Source organism: Macaca fascicularis, chromosome 13 (assembly GCF_037993035.2).
Source record: "Macaca fascicularis isolate 582-1 chromosome 13, T2T-MFA8v1.1".
NCBI classification, from domain to species: domain Eukaryota; kingdom Metazoa; phylum Chordata; class Mammalia; order Primates; family Cercopithecidae; genus Macaca; species Macaca fascicularis.
In genome coordinates this window covers 109,945,417-109,956,206 of record NC_088387.1, presented here as the reverse complement: position 1 = coordinate 109,956,206, position 10,790 = coordinate 109,945,417, and positions in this window count along the sequence as shown.

Here is a 10,790-nt window from a genome sequence, read left to right as displayed (position 1 = left end):
ACATTTCTGATGCATGTCCTTCATCAGATACATGGTTTGCAAATGTATTATTTCAATGTTTCTTTCATTATCTTAATGGTATCTTTTGAAGCACAAATGTTTTAAATTTTAGTGGAGTCCAATTTATCATTTCTTTTTTTCCGTTATGGCTCATGCATTTGGTGTTGCATCCAACAATTCTTTGTCTAATTAATATCTCAAAGGTTTTCCCCTATGTGTTCTTTTTAGAAGTCTTATCATTTCTAAAAGTTATATTTAATATATGATCCATTTTTTGTTAATTTTTGTGTATGATAAGAGTCTAGGGGTTTTTGTTTTTATTTTTATTTTTTATTCATATGAATCTTCCATTTTCCCAGCATCATTTGCAGTTCATTGAAAAGATTACCCTGCTGAGTTGCTGTGGAATCTTTACTCAGTCAGTTGCCTATAAATACAAAAGTTTTTGTAGACACCAATTCTATTTCACTAATTGATGTAGCTATCCTTCCACACTGTCTTGATTACTATAGAGTTATAGTAAGTTTTGGCATTAAATAATGTCCTCTAACTTTGTTATTTTTGTTTTCAAAACTGATTTGACTTTTCTAGATCCTTTGTATTTTCATATAAATGTAGGTTAGCATGTCAATTTCTACTAAAAATTCTGCTAGGATGTTGATAGGGATTGTGTTGAATCTATAAATCAATTTAGTAAAAAGCACCATCTTTACAATACTAAGTCTTCAACTCCATGAGCATGAGATGCCTTTTCATTTCCTTCTAGCAATATTTTGTAGTTTTCAGAGTAAAAATTACGGACTCCTTTTGTTCATTTTTTTCCCCCTAAACATTTTATTCTTTTTAGTGCTATTATGAATTACATTTTTTCTTGATTTCATTTTTGGATTGTTTATTGCCAGCATATACTCCAACCTGCTAAGCTCATTTATTAGTTCTAGTAGTATTGTTGTGCATTCTTCAGAATTCTTTTACATATAAGATTGTGTCATGTGAATAAAGACAGTTTTATGTCATCCTGTCTAATCCTTTTTTCCCCAGTTTTCTTTCTTCCTAATTTTTCCTTTTTTCTTCCTTCTTTCTTCCTTCCTTTCCTCCCTACCTCCTTCTTTCCTTTCTTCTTTTTTCTTCCTTTCAATATAATGCTAAATAGAAGAGATAAAATTTACATCCTTGCAGTTATTGATATTAGAGGGAAAGCGTAAAGTCTTCACTACTAAATATAATATTAACGGTAGGTTTCTTATAAATGTCCTTCATCAAGTTAAGGAACTCTTCTTCTATATCCATCTGGTTTAGAGTTTTTTGTTTATTTTAGTTTTTTTTGTTTTTTGTTTATCATGAATAGGCGTTAGATTTTGTCAAAGGCTATGCTAAAAATGTTTATATTCCTGGGATAAACCACACTTGGTAATAGTATTTAACACGTATTGGAAGTTGCTGGATTTAGTTTTCTAATATTTTGTTAAAGATTTTGCATCTATGTTTATAAAGGATATTGGTTTGTAATGTTCTTGTTTTGAAATGTCTTCATCTGACTTTGATATCAGGGTAACAGTAGTCTCATAGAATGATCTAGGGGAATATTACTTCCTCCTCTATTTTTTAGAAAAGTTTGTGACAGTTTGATATTAACTTGTTCTTTAAATATATGATTCATCAGTGAATTCAGCTGGGTCTGGGATTTTCTACATAGAAAAATTTATAATTTTAGTTATAGATATATTAAGATTTTTCTATTTCTTTTGCAGTCAGTTTTGGGATAATTTGTGTCTTTCTAGGAAAGTGTCCAGTTCATTTAAGTTTCTTAATTTGTTGGTAGAAAATTATTCATAATGTTCCCTTATAACCCTTACAATAAAAAAGGTACTCACTTTTATTTCTGGTTTTGTAATTGGTATCTCTTCTCTATTTTCTGTTCCAGTCTAGCTAAGGACTTGTCAATCTTGTTGATCTTGTCAAAAACACAACTTTCATTTTCACTGATTTTCTCTATTGTTTTTCTGTTTCTATTTCCTTGATTTCCAGTTTTTATTCCTTTTTTTTTTTTTTTTTTTAATTTTTGGCTAGGTTTGCTCACCTCTCACGTCTGCTGGGTACAAAAGAGCACATGGGCTCTGAAGACCAGGACTATGCTCCCGTCTCTGTTGTGCATGTGAGTGCCCTGTCGTCAGCCCAGGATGTGCGGGCAGCTTCTCACAGCCCATCACCATCACTTCACCCCATCCCCTCATAAAATCCCTCACTTGTCCACCAGTTATTAATTCCTTGACTATTCCCTTGGTCCCCTGCTTGCCCCAAAAGGACCTCAGTCTCAGGATGGTGGAGCCACCTGCTCTCACTGTTGTTTGCCACTCGAGCCTACAACACCTCAAATCACATTAGCTCTCTGAAAGTGGTAATGGATGGAGCTTATTGTTTTCACAGCCTCTGCCTCTGCCCATGTCATTGAATTATTGACAGAGTTGGGGGTGGAGATGGAAGCAGCTCTGGAAAGAACATCCCAGATACCTGCTGTTCTTAAAAGAAATTTGGTAATTTTCGGAAAAACTGCTTCTCAGTTTGTTGTATGACTTGGGTTGGTTTCCAGAGGACTGAAGCGGCTGTTTTAGGCAGGTTTGTCCAACTTTATTGTTGCTTTATGGGGAGATGATTTTATCATGATGGTGGTTGTGCTCATGCTTGTTTGTTTTGGTTTTTATTTTAGCTTTGGATGGTGTCCTTTGTTCACATTAAGTCTCCTGTGGGAGGCAGGAGCTCAGAACCCCGAACAGACAAATGTGGAGGTGCTTACATTGCAGACAAGAGATGCCCCATGCCTGCTCTCCTCCCATCCATCTCCCAGCTGCTCTCGAACTCCCTGTGCAGGAGTTGCTGCAGCATGGTTTGAAAACCACTCAATCCAATCCAGGAACTTCCTTTAATTTGGGAAATCAAGGTCCCCAAAGGGAGGGGACTGCCTCAGGTTCATTTGTAGAGTGGCTGAGGAGAGGATGTCAGGACGCCAGCATGTAGCAGCTGCAACTGGAATGGGCACCCCCTTGTGCCATGAGGGGACTGCACTTTCATCTGTTGTTGGGAGAGGTGGAAGTCCAGCTTTATTGTCTTGTCCTTTTTAGGTGGAAGCCCACAGCAGTACTTAACACTGGGAAATAGTACACAGTACCTAAGAATTCCTGGCCTTCTTTCTTTCCTCTCCTCTCAGCTCTGCCATCCTTCCTCAAGGCCATAATCACCACCAGTGAGGGTGAGAGTCATGTGCACATCATTGCCTCAGTACAGCTTATATACTGGGCACCTAGTGTGCGTCAGATGAAACAGGGCCAAGGCCTGGTCCTCAGCCTGCTATGTGAAGTCCTTTTGTGTGCCGGACACTGAAATCAGGGTTTGTTTGTTTTTTTTTTCCATATTTTCCCATTCAGCCTTACAATTTCTTCTAACTTGTATTGCCCCCAGGCTGTAAATGTGATAAATGAGACTCAGAGAAGTGACAAAACATGCCTGTTTCTCACCCAGCTGTGGCTGAAGCTGGAATCTGACTTGGAGTTTCTGCATTTCAAAGCCTGTGCCTTATTCCACACCATGATACATCTTCCGAAATATGGAGGTCTCAGGGGGACAGCGGGACCTCCAGTCAAAAGTTAGGAAGACAATGGGATCCTTCATTATGCTGTGACCTCTGCAAAGGAAAGGTACCACACCACACACACACACACACACACACACCCCCCACACACAACACAAAGACACATATGCCACACACCTGCCCAACGACACACACACACACACACAAACCACATACACAACACAAACACATATGCCACACACTCCTAACCACACACACATAAGCACAAACACACATATATCACACGACTCCCAACCACACACACAAACACAAACCACATAACACACATACACCATACACATACCACCACATATACCACCTTCTACACACATACACCACACACATATGCACATACACGCATATATCACATACCACACACACATACCACACCACATACCACACACACACACACATATAAACCACAGACACACACACCACACACACCCACACCACACACCGCCCATACCACACACAGGCAGACACATCCCAACCTACCATTTATACAACTGCAGCTATTGCAGCACTTTGGGGTCAGCGCCTAATTTTGTCAACTAAGGTATAATTAGACAGAGTTTTCAAAGGCATAATTTTCTCCCAAGGTGCACTTCAAATGCACCCTGGGGAGTAGTGGAATTTTTTTTTTTTTCTAAGACAGAACACCCATTCTTCACAGCTTCTCTGCCTTGGGAAGAGAGAGCAGGTTGGTGGAGGAGTTTAGCAGATTTATTGACATGAACATAGTGTTTGAGACAGAAGGCAAGCTGTCATAGCCTGACATGCAGGAAACTTGGGATAAATATTTCTGTTGACTTTCCATGGATTCGTTATCCTCATATGCCCTGGTACAGGGGTTCTTCTATTGGCATGAACTCAGTCAAAGGAGTTCTTGTCCTGAAGGAATTAATGGAGGTGGTGGCATGGGGTAGGGGAGAGGGAAGGATGGGGAGGACATTCATGAAAATCACTGAAAAGTAAATCAGAGGTGGAATGGGGACGTAACAGTCATGTATTTACGATTACTCTCTCTTCCAAAAACAAACCAACCGTGCATTGAAGAACACAAATAACAGGTTACTATGTTTGAAAGAATAGCTCATAATAGCTGACATTTATACACTGGATACATTGCTAAGCATGTAGCACATATTCATTCAGCAAATTTTATTAAACATGTACTATGTGTCAGATTTGGTCAAAACTCTCATTGCACTTACATTCTTGGGGAAAGGGTAGAAAGGCAACAGTATACATGATGAAAAGGGAACTCTCTATCATGTTATGATCAATGCTAGGATGCTCACAGCTCACAGGACAAAGTCCAATACTGGCAGCGAGCACGGGACCCACCCCCAGGCTTGGGACTGTCGTGGTCTCCTCTCCACTGTGCCCTTCACAGCCCCACACTGCAGCAGGGGGCTGCCTATGTGCCTGTCATAGCCCATGTTTGCTTGCACCCCAGGGGCTTGGATCATCTGGTTCCCATTTTCCTGTAGAAGATTCTCTTTCCCCTCCTTCATTCCTCTTCCTCTCAGTTTCAGTGCCTCTTCCACTGCATCTCCTGCCTGCCCTCAGCCACCTCCTGCCATGCAGTCTCTGGGTCCATCCTTGCTGCCCCCTATCATGCTGTGCTCTCCTCTCTTGTGACACATCGCTCCTTTTATCCCACAGCCAACTTTCCACTGTCTGAACCACTCAATACCAGAACCACCCTGTCCCTGACAGATCTCAGAATTACAAAAACATGTTCTTTAGACTTCACCTCATTTAGGATGCTCTGCAACCTGCTGTGTGACAGGTGGCCCTGGGCACTGAGCTTGCAAGCCCAGAGGCGCAGGAGCAGAAAGCTGTTGAGGTTATTTCTACTCCCCTTTCTCTACTGGGCCCTAGCTTCTTGCTACACTAAAGCTTGCATGCTTGTTCTCAAGAGCTCGCCCCCCACTGATACCTTCCAAGGGGTTTGTCCTTCTCTTGCTCCTGGATCTCAGCTTAGCTCCTGACATGCCTGCGCTCACACATGCTAACATGGGCCTGTAACATTGCTGTTCCTCCCGTGGAGGCTGGGTCACTCCTGCTTTTCTAGGTCTTTTTTTGGTCCAGCTTAGCCACAGTCATATTCAATGATGATTCTGTTCTCCTTGTGCAGAATGATGGCAGCTTTAGAAAATAGATGAAATGGTTCATGTAATGATGGCCTAAGGGTTTGCCCATCGTTTGGATTCCTCTGTTTGTCAGGAGACTGGGGTACCTGGAGCGCTCAAAGCTCTGTAATGTGATGCAATTATAGGTTTATTTGTCTGGCCCTTCCACTGGCTAAGACTCTTTTTCTGAGAAAGCAAACAGAATTTTAGCTCCGGAATATGAGCACCCGGGTTAGCACATTGGTAGGTGCTCCCTGAATCTTTATAGACTAAATCGCTATTCAGATAATCTGAAATTTACATTGTGAATTCCATAAAGTTAAGGTTCATTTTCTTACTTATTTCTGAATCCCTAGCATATTTGCCAACCATCCGCTGAGTGTTTAACACGTGCCAGAACCTGCACTGGCACTGAGGATGGACAGATGTATGAGACAAGCAGGAAGACCTCGGATGGGGCAGAGGCCCATATGCAGGTATCAGAAGAGAGCCTAACACCAACATGGGTAGCAGCAATGCGGAGCAGGAGGCTGTTTTCTCCTCTCTGAAGTGGTTAAGAAAGGACTCATAAGATCCTTCGGTATTTTTTTTGAAATAGAGGTGGGAGAAAGAGCTTCAGCTCTGAACCTGGATGCTATTGGTGTGGTGCTTGCTGTGATTATTCTTATAGATAGCATTGACTGAGTGCTGATGGTGTGCTGGGTACAAAGCTAAGTGCTCTCTGAGATCATCTCATTTATTCTACTGTGAGGCAGACTGCTCTGTAAGGCAGACTCTAATCATCCCCATTTTGCTGGGGATAAGTGAGGTTAAGTTATTTATTCATGTCACAGGCAGTAAGTGGTAGAAGCAGAAGCTTTTCATTATTCATTCCAGTTTGGTGACCTTGAACCTCGTGGTCTCTATAAAGCCTTCGCCTAATGATTGCACATCTTTGGGAATTCTCCTTGCCTTGAATTATCATGGTCCTCTGAAACTTTTGCTACACACCATCCTTTCCATCATTGCACATTAGTGATGCTTCTCTAAGAGCTTAGTAGTGGCTAGTCCTACTACCCAATCTGGTAATAATTTTTTTTTTTTTGGAAATGAAAGAAGTAAAGTCACCCACAGGTGAGCACTGGCACAAAACACAGTAGCATTCTAGTCCCTTGCACATTCTCCTCTCACCTTGTTCACCACAGTAGCTGCAATGAATATATTTTAATCAGGTATCCTGACCCACGTGTGTTCCTCCATTGTGATTTTGGACAAGTTATATGACTTCTCTAAGATTTGATTTAGTTGTCTGTGCAAAAAGGATACTCTCTTCCTTTGGGGTGACTTGGGAATTACTGGATATGGCGCACATAAAGCAATCAGCTTTAATTTCCTGACTTTTTTTCCCTTGAGATAATATGCAAAGCTGAGTGTTGCTTCCAATAATAGGGGAAATGATCTAGTATTCCGTTTATACAGCAGAATGTTGATTTGGGAATATAATTAGACTTAGATCAAGAAATCAAGGCTCAACCAGACAGGGTGGCTCACACCTGTAATCCTAGCACTTTGAGAGGCAGAAGTGGGAAGATCACTTGAGTTCAGGGGTTCAAGGCCAGCCTTGGAAGCATAGTGTAGACTCTATCTCTCCAAAAAAAAAAAGAAAAGAAAGAAAATTAGTTAGGCTTGGTGGCATGTGCCTATAGTCCCAGCTACTTGGGAGGCTGAGGCTGAGGCTGAGGCAGGAAGATCGCTTGAGCATGGGAGGTTGAGGCTGTAGTGTGCTGTGATCACACCACGTGTATTAGGTTCTCTAGAGGGTCAGAACTAATGGGATAGATATGTAAAGGGAAATTTATTATTAACACACATGATCACAAGGTCCCATGATAGGTCCTCTGCAAGCTGAGGAGCAAGGAAAGCCAGTCTGAGTCCCAAACTGAAGAACTTGGAGTCTGATATTCAAGGGCAGGAAGCCTCCAACATGGGAGAAAGATGTAGGCTGGGAGGCTAGGCCAGTCTCACATTCTTCTGCCTGCTTATATTCTAGCCTCACTGGCAGCTGATTAGATCGCGCTCACCCAGATTAAGGGTGGATCTGTCTTTCCCAGTCCACTGACTCCAGTGTTAATCTCTTTTGACAACACCCTCACACACACACCCAGGATCTATACTTTGTATCCTTCGATCCAATCAAGTTGACGCTCAGTATTAACCATCACACGTCTATACTCCAGCCTGGGTGACAGAGACCCTGTCTCAAAAAGACCAAAATCAAAACACCCACACAGAAAAACAAGGCTCAATTCCTAACTTTAGTAGCTATTAGCTATGCAATTTGGGACATGTAATTTATCTCTCTGTACTTTTCACCCTTTATTCACAAAACAATTATTAAGCAATCCTTATTTTCAGGACCCCTAGAGCAATCAACAGACAGACAGAGCCCTGCTTCATGGAGCTTCTGCTCTCTCCTTGAGCTCACATGCTGAAACAGACAGGACGCAATGCCTCAGGTTGTTGGAGAACCAGGAAAAGCACTATGAAAACAAAGACTATTTTATAAATATAATTAATAGAAAGAACACAGTATTCGGAGTCAAAGGACTTGGACTTGAAGCCTGGTTTTATTCTTCCTGAGCTAGTGGCTTTGGCGTGAATGCAGGCAATTGGCTTTAACTTCTTTATTTGTTAAATGAGACAATACTCCACTCCTCACAGTATGATAGGACAGTTAAATGCAATGTCTGTGAAGGCATTTTATGAATAGGAAAACAACCTGTGAATATCAGTCATTTGTTAATTATTAGTCATTTAAAATGAAGCATAGGGAAATCTCTTGTCTCAGAACTTAAAATATGTCTGCAATCAACAATTGCTCAGAGGACTGTCACATTGGTAATTGATAAAGCATATTAGGAAACTAGTAAGCACTGGTTAAAAGGTCCAGAGATGCCCACCAGGGTAGGCTGCCTGCAGAGCCAACAGAAGTTGGCTTAGTGATAAGCGATCTCTGGATGATACAGACCCATGGGGTCACTCAGAGCCCATTGCTGTAGCTCTGGCCTTCCTAAGAATGCCCCGATGCTTAGTGCATTTCTCACTATCAGGAGAAGGACAGTCCAACAGTTTCCATGGGGAACCTCAGGCTAGAACTCTCTTCTCCAGTAGAAGGCGAGAAATTTGCATAAGGCACCTCTTTTGTTTTGTTTCAGTTGCCTACGAGCTTGATTAGTGTGGTTCTCACCCTCTAGTGCCTCCTGATTTAAGGAGAAAATAAACTTCTCAAATACCCAAAGCCGAGGGTGAACTGCCTGCCCTGGGTGCTGCCTGCACAGGCCGTCTAGCACCATCTTCTGACGACCTCAGAGGGTTGCCCCAGGGGGCAGCAGAGACCACTGGCAGGGCTGAAACAGGGTCCTTGTCTGGGGAAACAATGGCTCATTGTGCCCAGGGGCCTGCTGTATTCTAGGCACTGTGACTGGCCAGGAGTGAGTGGTCACTGTGCATACGGTTTACAGACACAGAACAAAATTCATCTTTACAACACTCTAGGAGGCGGGCAGTTGCAGATCCTGAGTGAGAGAACCAAGGGACTCACATGAAGTTGGATAATTGAGTGTAACATGTGTCTTCGTCCATGCACAGCCCTTGTTTTAGATGTTATCTCAGGCAGGATGTTCAAGGAACAGAGGAATACATGAAGGAGAAAGACGGGAAGGAGCTCCTAGCCCCCAGGAGTAAACCAAGGCCCCAAGGCACTATGCTAAATGCCACCAGAGAGGCAGATGTCAAAGGTCAGAGAAACAAAGGTCACACCTAGCCGAGGGCATCAGGTCAGGCTTTTTGGGGGAAGGAGCACTGCCCTGAGTCTTGAGGAACAAGACTACGTCAGGTGGAAAGAAGATAACTGAATAGGCATTCCAGGAGAAGGAATGGTGTGGGCAGCGCTGTCCTGGAAAGCTGAAACCATAAGGTGAGATTTGACCGAGAATCTGAGAACACTTGTGTCTATTTCGTTTGAGGGACATATTCTAAAACTGCAAGGTGGTTAGGAAAATACAGCCAGATGTAAATTAACACAGTAATAGCAGTATACTGGCCCTGAGCAAAAGAGAGCACAGCTATCTTCTGAAGAGCTGAACCATGTCAATTCACCTGGTGCCCAGGGCACTTCTGACTTTGGAAATCCCATTGACATTGATCAAGCTGAACCAGCCTGGCCTGAACACAATGACAGCCACAACTCAGCCTCTGCTCTTCTCAGACTGGACTGGAGCTGCACAAGCTTTGCCTGACCGCTTCACATGGTCTCCTGGAAAGTCAGATCTGAAGCAAAGAAGGCCACAGGGGGCCCAGAGAGAAGAAGGTGAACTTTAGGCCCTGGCTGGATCCGATTTGGAGTTGAACAGATTAAGTTCCAGGATTAGAACCAGACTGTCCTGACTGTACAGGCGTAGGGAAGTCATCTTAAGCTTTGCATGTTAAATTGCAGCCTCTTTATCTCTAAAATAGAGATGATGATTCTGCCTTCCAGGTCTGACGTCAGGATAAGAGGAAGTAACACAGGAAAAGCAACTAGCAAGGTGCCTAGTCAATGGGAGGTGCTGGAAAACATTAGTTTCCATTGCCACTGTGGAGTAGTTAGAAGGAGGCAATCATATAGAAAAATAATTAGACTCTTTCCTATCCTCAAAATACTCAAGTTCTCTGAAAATGGAATGTGATTATTTTTAATCAGCTGATTGGGATCCAGGATGACTTCATAGTCTTGTGAACCTAATTGAAACACATCCAGCTCTTATTGCTGTGAATTGGAGAACTGCAGGCTGCTCTGAACTCACAGTGACCCCTGCACAAATGACCATTTCATCAACTGCCTGGGGAGGAGGTTCAGAGGCATGAAAGGGAGACACACGCAAGGACATAAGCTCATTTCCTTCTGGGGCTTGAGGAGTTCGTCAACAACATTTTAGTTATTCAGTAATGAGTTGCTGATTCCCTAGAGGCAAAACAGGTCTCATGCTTCCCTAGGGAGGCATGAGACT